General features: G+C 35.5%; 1 pseudogene; it reads left to right on the top strand.

Moving 5' to 3' along the window:
* Window positions 1–1,194: 1,194 nt before the first annotated feature.
* Window positions 1,195–14,093, top strand: LOC149194343 (SART-1 family protein DOT2-like; annotated as a pseudogene).
* The last annotated feature ends 135 nt before the right edge of the window (window positions 14,094–14,228 follow it).

Here is a 14,228-nt window from a genome sequence, read left to right as displayed (position 1 = left end):
GCAGGTTGTTCCTTTAATCTTTTACAAATTGGCATTGTTTAAGAGGTAATACCACACTTCTATTAACTAGATTTGAATCCTTTTTTCTGATATCTCTAAAGTGATGGGATATCAAACATAAAAAAATGAATTTGAATGGTATTGTACAAACATCTCTTGAGATAGAGAAGTGGTATAACATTGATTATTCTTGTTATACATTTATTTTTGTGTTTATAGCTTCACTCTTTTGAGATATTTATAAATAATGAAGCATATTTTCTCATTCGTGGCTTAGGTTTAATGGAGACAACAATGTTTTCAAGGGTAGAGTAACTTCTACTTGAAGATACAACATGAAATAATGGATTACTGATACCTTTGAAATGTAGTGTATTACTTGCAATAAAATGTATCTTCTTGATTTCCATTTGATTTTAGATTTGGATTTGTATTTCTTGTACCAATATTTTGTCATTATCTAAGCCTTACGTATATTTCTCTAATTGGTATCAACGTTACTTATCTATATCATTTTCTAGGTTATAAAATTGTACGGGGAAAACCCCAAAGTACTTCCCCTCGTTTCGAGGATGGTACACACAGTAAATCCTAGAATTTTTAGGGCACATGGCCTATCAATAACAATGCTTTAAGCCATTAAAAAAATAGACTCTTTATGAGCTCAACATGTTACTTTGGGGATTGAACCTAGGTGGGGAGGATAACAAAATCATTCCTCCCAATCACTCGAGATAAACCCAATTGACTATCAGTGTTTCTTATATGTAACTAAAATATCCCTTAGCACATGTAACTTTACTACTAAGGGAACATGGTTGGTCAACAACAATGCTTGAAGACATTAAAACAATATAATCTTTATAAGATCAACATGTTACTTTGGGGATTGAACCTAGGTGGGGAGGATAACAAAACAATTCCCCCCAACCACCTGAGATAAACCCAATTGACTATCGATGTTTCTTATATGTAACTAAAAGATCCCTTAGCACATGTAACTTTATTGTTAAGGGCACATGGTTGGTCAAAAACAATGCTTGAAGCCATTAAAACAATATAATCTTTATGAGCCCAACATGTTACTCTGGGGATTGAACTTGGGTGGGGAGGATAACAAAATCATTCCTCCCAACCACCCGAGATAAACCCAATTGACTATCAACGTTTTTGTTGGTGTGGCAATGAACGTGGGTAAATAAGAGTATAAAAATTGAGGAGCATAAAAATACTATGAGGGAGAAAGCAACACATATTTCCAGGATTTTTAAAGAGCAGGGTTGTAACCTCTTGAGGCGCACATGAGTGTCTTTTGTTTATATTATAATGATATTATATCTTATTTTTCAATTTCTTGTTATAATAATCATTATTCAACTTATAGATTTGAATATAAAATTTTATTTGATATGGGTGCTTCGTTTACTCAAGATAATGTTGAGGCTATAGAAAGTGATGATGAAGAAAGAATAGTGCCTAATGGAAGTAATAATTTATTTCTTAAACTCTTTTTCTATAGTATTCTCTGCTCAGTTGTTGCAAATGTTTTTCTGTTGTATTCTTACTATTTCACTATATTTCTAAATCTTACGTTTCTAGGATATGTTTGGCATGTGTTGAAAGAAGAGAAAAGTGGATGGATTCCCTAGATGTTAAAACCTTCAAAATTAGCAGATGGGTGTGTAGTATACTTTATATGATATCAATCTATTATATATCCATGTTATGTGGTCAACATCTTGCTTTAAACAATGTGTAGTGTTGTTGATATGCAGAGGATCTCACATGACTAAAGGTCCTTAATGGGTTTGATAAAGTAATTGAAGGAGGGGTAGTTTTATTGATACATAAGGATCCAAATGTTCTTCCTGGTGATGATGTTAATGATGGTATGTTGAGTTTTTCTTCCAAGTCCTAAATTTTTAATTTACCTAATATGGTCTTTGTATCCCTCTTTGTTTGTTGATTGAAGATTCACTAATTATTTTGTCATGCTACTACAACAATTGATATGCTTTAAAACATTGAAATTTGAGAGCAAAATGCGAGAAATGAAGCCTACAAAGTAGCTAAAAACAAAACTGGGATCTATAAATACAAGTAAGCTAGATATTTATTGGATAATCATTTTTCTAAATGTTTTTAATTTTTATCTTACAAATTTCTCACTATTGTTTTGTGACAATTTTCAAAATGATATGAATACTATGAAATCAATTCTTCCTCAATATGATGACCCTTTTAAGGAGGAGGTAAGTTTTTCCCTTGATATTCTTATGCAGTAATGTTGATATATTTAATATGTTCACATTTTTTCTAAGATACTTAAGGCTTTAGCATTCATTTTGTACCAAGTTATATAAAAATTTTGCAATTCTATTTTCACGGGGTAACCATAGATCAAATGTGAGGTATAAATGAAGAATCCTAGAACAAACTAGATGAGGTACGTTGGATTCAGATTTTTCATAACAATTTTATAGTAGGAAGGCGTGTGTGTGTGTGTTTTAAATGGAACTATTTCTATTAGCTAAAGAATCTGGAAATAGAACTGACACTTCTATAGTTAGCTAACCAGGGGCTTCAATATTAAAAAAGCTACTCAATAACTAGCTGACCATGATTATTGAGACTTCGTGCTTTCTACTTGTTAGGAAAGGTTTGTGTTCAGAATTTTCAATAAAATATACCAAAATTTCACAACAACCTACAACTTTATGAAGAAAAACTTTTTACTTCTGAACAACAGTAAAGTTAAAGGATTGTTTTGTTTTTGGCTGACTCAGAGGATCCTCTATAGGATCCCATAGCCCTGGTTATTTTTCCTTCTTTCATTGTAAAAATAATTTTTCCAAGTTTTTCACCTGCAAAATCTTTAAAAATTTCTAGATAATTAAAGATAATATAAGATAATTTTATTAATTTCCAATAAATGATCACAAAAGTGGGTCAATGGGGATAAAAAAAATTAAAATTTGTGTAGTTCAAAGTGGGAATGTAAAAGCAACTTCAATATTCGAGCTTCCATCAACAAGAAAATATCTAATAGCTAAGAATTGAGTCATAAAGAAATAAATAAAAGGACACATTCATGAAACTTTTAAATGAACTGAATACATTGTGAAATCTCCATGTCAATCACCTCAGAGTTGATACCATTCCAATGCTGCATTTGGTCATGCATAAATTGTTTTCCATGAAACATCTTATCTGTAGTCTATTAAGATATATTAAAATGGCATTTGGGGGAGGCCCTAACTAGTTTCCTTTCCTTTTCCTACCATGAATTATTTCTACCATGAGGGAGTACGGATCATGATCCTTGAATAATGGATTTGCAAGAGTGTCGATCAATCAAAGGAGAATCTAAGAAACAATATATTAATACAGAGGCAACCTACCTTAGCTATCACAATGGGCATGATCTGCCAACTCCAGGAAGTGCTCAAAGTAGAAAATTATCTTAGGGTTGAGGCCCCAAAGAGGTGAAATAGAGTGATTTGGATGGATTTGCTATCAATGTCCTCTTTCATTACCATGTCAAGGTCCTATTTAGACAAAAGGCTGAAGTGGCCTAGAGTGTCTAGAAAGAACTTGAAAGTGGGGAGGAAATCAAGAGTGTTGGCCATAGTGAAGCACCTTGGAGGCATTATAAAATCAACACTAAACCAACGTAGTGGGGCTTGTAGAAATGGGAAATTCTAAATAATAGAGAGCAAGATAAGGGTACCATGGTTTCCTTGAAGTAGAATCCCAAAGGGTTTGAACACTAAAGGAAGAGACAGATCTGAAAAATGGTCTCTAGGTACAGACTATGTGCTTTGAAAGCTGCTTGGATGATGGACTAAGGATCTTCTGCATGCATTGAATGAAAACGTTGTAACTTAAGAAATTGTACTCAAGGCTAGTGAACTCAAATTATTTTGTTTCCCAAACCTTGGACCAATAGAGGATTGTGGCTCTAATGATCATATCCAAGAGGTGCATTTTAGATGTGATGTCCTAGATGTACTCCAAAATTTCTACCTCTAGAGTAGTCCATATTTTATTCATCCTCTTCTTCCTTTTTTATTGTCAATTTTCTTTAGGTTTTGCATGTTTCATTTGATTTCTTTTGTTTATGACCTATCTTTTCTACCCTTTTCCATCCTTCTAGAAGAGGATCCCAAACAAGGGTCATTTCTTCTTTTATCCATGAAATCTTTCTTCCTTTTGGATGTATCTTGTTTCAAAACTTAGCACAAACTCAGAGTCATGGGACCTTATCCAAGACTATCATTCTATATTCCTTATTTTCAAACAAAAAAACATTTTCCACAACAAAAGAAGGAAAAAGTCTTAAGATTCAAGTTACCCCACTCCTTTACAATCCATTGGAGGGTTCCTTTGGAAACAATCCTATGAAATCTTCAAACTGACACAAATTGTGAGAAATGCTCCAAACTTAAGCAACATCTAATTCAACTTGATTATGGAGTCCTTTCCTATTTTCAACTATCCTAATGATATGATTAATAAAATTAGTTTTACTATGCTAAAATTCCTTTTCAGATTATATTAAATATGCTTGAGGATTTATGAAATTATTTGCAAGTTTAAACATGGGTTTTTGAGTGTTGTTATGTAATTTTTATGTGCAAATTAACATAAACAAATGAATGAAAAATAGCATATAACAGACATTAACATCACCATAAACAATATCAAAACAACACATGATAAAGGAGTTCACCCCTCTTGGGTTACATCTCCTTGTTTCAGCTTCCAATGGTTTGGCCCTCTCTATTATGCTCAAAAGTGTGAATACATCAGTTTAAAATGCTCAAAAAGCTTTGAAACCTATTCCAATGGCTCCAAAATGCCCTCTTTCTTCTCATGATTTGGTAAAAAAATGAAGAAGTTATGGCCTTTCCAAATATTCTACTAATCATACCACAAATTTCCCAAAATCCGACACCTTCCTACAATTTTGCCCCAAAAAGTGCTAACGAAGTGAAAATTTCGCCAAAAATCAGGGGAATTTATCGAACGCGTTAAATGTCCTCTAGCACCTTTTTTTTGAAAAGTGTGGCCACGTGGGAGGCCACGTGCCCTGGGCTAAGGCCAACGGCCCCCCACTCCCATCGATTTGATGGTCATGTGATGGTTGCACGGCTAAGGGCTGGCCCCCGTGGGTTGGCCCCTTCCCAAAATTGGCGTGCTCTTTGTATTTAAATATACGCTGAACCCATGGTTTAATAAGAACCATTCTTGTGGCGCATTAGTAGGAGGAGTTGGTTATGTTCTTGGAGGTCATGGGTTCATTCCTCACTGCCTAAGCTTGGACCTCAAACAAACTTTTGGTGGCCCCTAGGTTGCCACGTGGCGGCCTCTCGTTGGGCCACGTGTCAGTTGGTGGTTAGCCACCTTCCGACCAATAAGAAACTGCCAAATGCACCTAATCCAGAACCACCTCTTAGCATCATACGATTCACTGGAGGATGTTGACCAGTCAACTTTTTCACCTCAACCTACACAATCAGTGCCACGTTAGCAATACGAATTGTTGACTAGTCTGTCAATTTTTTTCAAAAATTTGCCTGTTTGGGAAAGTGAACATAACAATTTTCTAGGAGCATACGGTTTTTGTTTCATGCGAAACGAGTTGCAGTAGATTCAGGATGATGAGCACTACATGATCATCTAGGTTCCACACCAATACAAAAACTTTGAATTTTGAGCTTTTTTTGGAGCACCTGATCATTCCTCCCCAATGGAAGCCTTTTGGACCCCAAAATATCACTTTCATTTGTCCAGCAAGTGAGGGTACAATTCCATCACCTTTCCAATCTCGATCCATTTAGCCTTTGAAGGATCTGTTCATTGGAGCCCCACTTGAAGGTAATCCAAATTCCCTTATTTTGAAGACCTTGTTCTTTTGTCAAGAATGGTGTCTTTCTGTAGTTCATAAAGATACTCAGGAAAAAATCCTCAATGGAAGGAATTTGGACATGTTCCCCTTGATCTTCAATCAAAGGAGGCTCATATAACATTAAGTTCTCAACATTAACAACAACATAAATTTGCATATATGAAGGCAAATCTAACCTGAATGCATTGTTACCAATCTTTTCCAAAATTCTGAATGGACCATATCTAATTGGTTTTAGATTTTTACCTTCTCCTTGGAGCCTCTCTTTGATAATATGAATCCAAAATTCATCACTGACTTGGAACTTGTGATCTACACGATGCTTGTCATGCCTTGCTTTGTACTTCTCTGGGCTCTTTTCAAGCTATTCTTGAACTCTTTGGTGTACCAATTGGATTTGTTCAATGAACCTTCTTTCTTTGGCTATGTCACCATGACCATCAATTGCAACATATTTTCCAAAAATGAAATCCAAAGGAGACTTAGGCAAGTATCCCAAACATGCCTAAAATGGCGTTGTTTGAGTTGAAAAGTGCTTGGCCTGGCTGTAAGCATGTTGAATATAGGGCAAATGTTCATCCCACAACTTAGGATGCTTGCTACAATATCCATGAAGAATATGCATCATTGTCTTGTTCACCACCTCCGTTTGACCATTTGTTTGCTGATGAAATGTTGTACTCTTTTTCAGTTTGGTGTACATGAATCCCCACAAGATTGATAAAAAATTCCCAATAAAGCGAGACTCTCAATCTCTAACAATGGATGTGGGCAATCCAAAATGTACCCATACATTCTAAAAGAATATCTGAGCAATTTGTTTAGCTGTAATTTGCTTTTTACATGGCATCAAAATACACATTTTGTTGAGCCTATCCACAATTACATACAAATAATCATGACCTATTTTTGACAATGGAAGACCTCCTATAAAATCCATAGAAACACTCTTTCACAATCGTGAACAAACTGGAAGTGGTGTGTAGAATCCTAAATTCCTATTGTTAGGCTTACTGACTGCACATAATGAACATCCTTTAATAAAATGTGACACACTTTCAAGCATACGAGGCCAATAACAATACCTCTGTAGATGTGCCACCATCTTACTTACACCGAAATGACCAACAATAAGAGAAGTATGTGCCTCTCTTATGATGTTGACTCTTTATATATTTGGAATACAAAGCTTGCTAAGGTGGTACAAGAAGTTATCATGCAAATGATAATCCAATTCCTCTACTTGGTTACCTTGACTCAAGCTTGCATAAACATCCTGAAAGTCATTGTCTAATGCATATTTCTCAATATAACTTTCATGCAAAACAAAATTATGCTTGAGTAAAGTAGTTGCACTAATAATAGGCCTAGAAAGCATATCAACAACTTTATTGTAGATACCTTTCTTATACCTTATTACCAAGTGGAATTGTTGAAGAAAACCCATCCATCGAAAGTGCCTTGATTGCTGTAGCTTAGATTGAGATTGAAAGTATTGTAATAGCTGATGATCAGTGTGAATGATTGTTTCCTTACCCATCAAGTAGTGTTTCCACTTTTGCACACTTTGGACCAATGCATATAATACCTTGTCATATGTAGGATAATTAATCACTGCACCACTGAAAGTTTTTGAATGAAAATAGATAGGCTTACCATGTTGCATGAGGATTTCACCCATGGCGTAGTCACTAACATCCGTATGGATCTCAAATGACTGTCTCAAGTCTGGAAGTGAAAGTAGTGGAGATGAATTGGTCTTTTCCTTCAATGCATCAAAGGTATTTTGTTGTTTTCCTCCCCACTGAAAAACGTTTTCACACATGTCAATGCATGCAAAGAAGCTGCTATAGAAGAAAAGTTGGCAATAAATTTTCTCTAATATTGGGCTTCTCCCATAAAGCTTCTTACCTCAGTAACTATCTTGGGCCTTAGCCAATTTAAAATGACATCAACCTTGGAGGGATCAATTTTTAACTCACCTCCTCCAATAATATGACCCAAGTAAACTAAAGAAGTTTTTCCATACTCACACTTTGACATATTTAGATACAACTGTTCTTTCTTTAAGACATCAAGTACTTTTCTCACATGCATGACATGTTCATCACAAGATTTACTTAAAATTAAGATTTCATCTAAGTAGACTATAACAAACTCAGCAAGAAATGACCTCAACACATCATTCATCACACATATAAAGGTAGTAGGAGCATTACATAAACCAAAAGTGATAACTAGCCATTCAAACAAACCTTGTTTTGTTTTTAATGGTGTCTTCCAAATGTCTTCTTCAACAATTCTAATTTGATGGTAGCTACTCCTTAAGTCGAACTTAGTAAAATACTTTGCATATTTCAATTGAACAAGTAAATCATCTATTCTAGGTAGTGGGTAACAGTTCTTTACCGTAATCTTGTTCAATGCACAGAAGTCCACACACATGCGCCATGTTCCATCCTTGGCACCAAAATAATAGGTCAACCACATGGAAAAAAACTTGGCTTGATGATCCCTTTATCCAACAATTCTTGAATTTGGTTTTTAATTTCTTCACTCTCCATCACTGACATCCTATACATGCCAATGTTAGGAAGAGGACTATCTTGTTGCAACTGTATCTCATGTTGGATTCCTCTCTTGGGAGGAAATCCTTTTGGTTCCTGAAACATCTCATCATATTGGTTAAAAACATCAACCAATTCAAATTTCAATCTTGAATCACAACTTTGAAAAGCCTCATTATCAACATCATTCGTGGGTTTGATCATTAGAAGCACAAAATTATTGCTTGAATTCACTAGTCTTTTCATCTGCCCCACATTAACAAGTGAAAGATTTAGTTTCTTGCTATGAGCTCTCACAATATATTCTACTCCATATTTGAGCAAATGGTATTTATTTTCATGTCTATGGAAGATAGCTTTTCTTTCATAGAGATAATGGCTGCCCAAAACTATACCACATATGTCTAATGGGACAACATCAAGCTCCACTTCATCTATGAAAATTGTAGTAATGGCGAATTTCAGTTTACACTTTCTAGTTACTTGCAATTGTGCATTGTCACACACACATGCTAATGGATATGGTTTATGATGTGGAATGGTTTCCAAGTTTAAACTTTTGACAATGTTTTCAGAGATGAGATTGGCTTGAGAGCCACTATAAAAAAGAGTATCAATTTTTCTATGTTTTGAGATCACCCTTATGTGAAAAAGTTTTATCCTCTTCTTTTCATTTGGAGTTTCATTGTTTGAATTTGAAGTACTAGTGCTAGCAATGGATTCTTTTCATTTCATACCCATGGTTGTAATTTTAGTTTCATCACCTGAATCGGATCCCAGAACTGTTGAGTGGTTGTAGTTGTCTTTGGTTTTCCCTTGTTGTTGAATTTCTTTGGTTTCATATTGGGATGAAGCTTCCAACAATGAGCTTCATCGTGACCCTCTTTCGAGCAATGCTTGCATGTTAATTTCTCTCCTTCCTTATTAATGGATGCATTTTTATTTCCCTTCCCTTTGAAATCCTTTTATTTTCCTTTACCCTTAAATGGATTTTTACTACCCTCTTCTGGAGTGTTTTTCCCTCTTGCCTCAAGAAGAGTGGCCTGCAAACACACCTCATCTAGATTATTGGGATTAAACATAAGGATAATATGCCTAAGGTAACTGTGTAATCACCCTATGTACTTCAACAATGTGTCTTGTGATTGCAAATCTACACCTAACATTAGATACCTTTTTCTAAATTCTTGGGTGTAATCTTGCACATTTTGACCTATAAGTTGTCTAAAGTTCTGCCAATTCATGACGGCTTTCTACATATGAGTTAGAGGGTAGAATTGTCTTTTAATTGCAACAATGAAATTAGACCAAGAAATTGAGATATTACCGTGTTTTCTTATCTCTTCTTGTGTCTTTGATTCCCACCATACTAGTTTTTCACCCTCCATCCTTAAGGAAGATAATTGAATATTTATGTCATCCTCTTGAAGGTTTTGAATTCTGCAATAGACCTCCAACTGTTGAACCCAATTGTCAAGCTTATCTGCATTCACTTCACCATTATACATGGGCAATTCAAATTTAACATCAAGTTTTAATAAGGGTGATTTACCAATTCCTTTCGAGGTATGTTGATGATTATGAGTAAGGGTTGTGTTAGTGGAAGAGGGTGAAGATGCCTGTGAAGAAGAAGATGAAGAAGATGGTGGAGAGTTTTGAGTTTTACCTCCATTTCCATTACCTCCTCCTCTTGAAGAAACTTCTCCTTTGGGAGGTTTGGAGCTTTCACCTTGTAGTATGGTATTCCTCTCTTCATATAGGACCTTCACCATTTATTTCATATCAAAGAAATCCTTCCTGAAGGCCTTCTCATCCACTGTCATGTTTGTAGGCTCTCCTTCATGAGACATGCTCAATGGAGTCTCAACAACAACTTGAGGAAGAACTGGTGGTGGAGATTGTGGAAACCTTTCCCTCCTTCCCCTTGACCCAACTTTAGGGCTTTCAACCAACTTCCCTTCTCCTCTTCTGAGTTTCAACCTTGTAAGCATGACATTCACTTGCAAATAGTTAAATCCTTCTTGCACAAATAAAACTAAGATATTTGATGCCAAACTTGATCTAATTAAGAAAATTAGTTTTGTTGTTCTAAAATTCCTTTTCAGATTATGTTAAATATGCTCAAGGATTTATGAAATTATTTGAAAGTTTAAACATGGGTTTTTGATTGTTTTTATGTATTTTTTATGTGCAAATTAACATAAACAAATGACTGAACAACAACATATAACAAACATTAACATAATCATAAACAACATAACAACAACACATGATAAAGGAGTTCACCCCTCCTGGGCTACGTCTCTTTGGTCCATATTACAATGGCTTGGCCCTCTCTATTATTCTCAAAAGTGTGAATACATCTGTTTACAACGCTCAAAAAGCTCTAAAACCTGTTCCAATGACTCTCGAATGCCCAAAAATGCTTGTGTAGCCTCTTTCTGCTCCTGATTTGGTGAAAAACTAAAGAATTTATGGCCTTTCCCAATCTCCCGCTAATCGCATCGCAGATTCCCCAAAATCCGGCACCATCCTACAATTCTTTCCCAAAACACGCTAACAGAGCATCAATTTCACAAAAAATCAGGCAAATTTGTCAGACATGTTAAATGCCCTCTAACGCTTTTTTTCTAAAAAATGTGGCCGTGTGGGGGCCACATTCCCGAGGCTAAGGCCAATGGCCCACCCTCACCATCCGGGCCCCCATTCCCATCTGGTTGGTGCTCATGTGACGGTTGTGCGACCAAGGGATAGACCCCATGGGTTGGCGCTTTCCCAAAATTGGTGTGCTCTTTGTATTCAATTATAAGTTAAACCCATGGTTAATAAGAACCATTCTTGTGGCGCATTGGTAGGAGGCATTGGTTATGTTCTTGGAGTTTGTGGGTTCGACCCCTGCTGCCTCTTCCTAGACATCAAACAAACTTTTGCTGGCCTCTGGGCTGTCACGTGGTGGCCTTTGGTTGGGCCACGTGTCAGCTTATGGTTGGCCACCTTCTGACTAATAAGAAACCACCAAATGTACCCAATCCATAACCACCACTTGGAATCATAAGATTCACTAGAGTATGTTGACTAGTCAACCCTGCCACCTCAGCTTGCACAGTCAGCGCCACATCAGCAGTATAGACTGCTGTCTGGGATGTCAATTTTTTTTCAAAAAATCCCCTGTTTGGGAAAGTGAACAAAACATGATTCTGGGAGCATACTGTGTTTATTTCACGTGAAATGATTTGCGCTAGATTTAGGATGATGAGCACTACGTAATTGTCTAGTCTCCATAACAATTTGACAACTTTTAATTTTGAGCTATTTTTTGAGCACCTGATCACCTAAAGAACAATGAAAACTAAGTGAAGTTGGGAATTTCTCCTTAAAATATCCTTGATCCTCTAAGGAAGAGCTATCTATGAACATTAGACTTGTTGAAAGAGACCCGAGGGACACTAGGTGGACAACTAATTGTAAACATGTGTTGGATTCATGGCTAGTTGAAGCTCTTGCAACCTTATCATCATAATTTTTATTTGGTGTTTATCTATTAATGAGAAATTTGTTAATCATGTTTTATATTTCATGTTAGTTTTGAAGAATGCTACCACACTAGTTTAAGGAGGATTAAAGTGTTGTTGAATGTTGATATCACCTATTATGTTTGTGTAAATTTTTCTGTTTAAAAATGTCAAATGTTGATATTATCTTTTATGTGCGTGTAATAATGTCTCTCTAGATACAGAAGAGACTACAAGGTGAAACTACGACTAACTAAGCTGAAGAGTCACAGGCCCAACCAAGAACAATTATTTTTGATTATTACACTCAAGAGGAAATGCTTTAATTCAAGAAACCTAAGATGAAGAAAAAGTTTTGAAAGAAGGATAAGCTAGACATTGATGCACTGGAAGAATAAGAAATTTTTGTTGGATTTGGTGTTGGGGATCCTGGTTCTAGGATGATATAAAACGAAAGTTTTCCAAGGAAAATGCAGAAAGGAAAAAGTTGAAAGAAAAGTGCATATCAAAATGCATATAATAAAGCAAAAGAGGCTTCTAGAGGGCTTCAAGATGAGAAGTTGTTAGATGCAATGTAGGTCGATGAAGATGCAGATGTTGTTTTTAGTGTGGAGGATGAAGATATTTACAAGTCACTAGAGAAGGCCAGGAAAGTGGCATTGAATAGGTAAGAAGAAAGTAGTGGGTCTATCCCCCAGGAAGTAGCTCATTTAGCAGTAGCTGCAAATTAGGCAAAGGAAATGGTCAATCATCAAAAAAAGTGTAGGAAAATAAAGTTATATTTATGGAGATGGAGGAGTTTGTGTGGAGTTTACAGCTTTATGAAGGTTTGTGGAAAAAAAAAGGAAGTTATAAATAATGATATGAATTCTTAAATTTATTTTTGTAATGAGATGTCTCATGTAGTCATCATAACTATAGTATATATTTGATTTTTTAATTGATGTTTCATTGAACTACCTCATTATTTTATAATTCTAATTTTGTGTTCATTGAGCCAAACACTCACAAGCTTGTAATTGAAGATGTCTTTAAAGAGGATGATGAGGGTTCAGGTCCTGTCAAACAGGATGATGTTACCAAAACCATAAGTGGTTAGACTGAGGTGAAGGAAATGGATATAGATGTCAGTTATAAAAAATTAGAAGAGGAAGAAATGGTGACAGATGACATAATTAAAGAAGCTTATTTAGGAAAAGGTTTGGCTAAGACCTTGCAACTATTGAAGGAAAGGGGTTCATTGAAAGAGTATGTGGAATGGGGTGGAAGGAATATGGAGATGAAAAAAAGAAAACTTGTTGGACTACGAGATACTGATGGACCAAAAGAGATACAATTAGACCATTTAGATGAGTTAGGTCATATTGTAAGTTTCTTTGTTTGAAATTTAAAGTTGTCTTGTGCTTTAGCATGTAAATCCCTTAGTTTAATTCTTTAATATCTATTCATAGAAACAAGAAATTCATTTCCTTTCCATATATATTTGCAAATGACACCTAAAGAATCTTTTTAGAAGTTGTCACATAAGTTGCATGGAAAAGGCCTTGGAATAATGAAACAAGAAAAACATATGAAAGAGTATTAGGAGGAATTGAAGCTTAAGAAAATGAATACCGGGGACACCCATCTGATGTCCATGGAAAAAATGTGTGACATCCAAGCCAAGCTACATACTCCTTATATTGTTCTCGATGGTCAAATTAAACTAGGGTATGCTTATCTTCTTTTTAGTTCATGCACGAGTACTTTTAATTTGAGAATTATCTCACCGTTATTGGCTTACGTTAATGTACAACCTTGTCCATGTATTGTAAAAGTCACAGAAGAAGTGGGTTTTCTACTGTTGAAAAGGAGGTTCAAGGAAGCCTGACTCTAATGCTTGGTGATAGGAAGGTTGCTAGCATTGAACTGAATATAATTTTCTTCTTGTCTTCCTTTAGATTAAATTTGTTCATGACAGCTGTGTAGTACATTATATGTTGTGTCTTCTAGTTTTGCAAATACGTGACATGATTTTTTGCACTGTAGGTTAAGAATTTCTTAGGAATCAAGCATAAATCTAAAACTGGGACGATGGGTCCTAAGAAAAAACCAAAGACATGATATAGTTAGACTTGGCACTTCCTAAAATAAGATTGAGTTTTTTAGGGCCATGAATACTATTGTTGGCAAAGGTGTTTGAAGTCCTCATATATGATATGGTCCTTAAGGTTCTTAGCTTTTATGCCAATAGCAAGA

The sequence above is a fragment of the Pinus tabuliformis genome, chromosome 2_2 (genome assembly GCF_031772625.1).
Source record: "Pinus tabuliformis cultivar Carrire ecotype Pingquan chromosome 2_2, CPIR1, whole genome shotgun sequence".
Taxonomy (NCBI): Eukaryota; Viridiplantae; Streptophyta; class Pinopsida; order Pinales; family Pinaceae; genus Pinus; species Pinus tabuliformis.
This window is presented reverse-complemented; position numbering and strand designations above follow the sequence as displayed.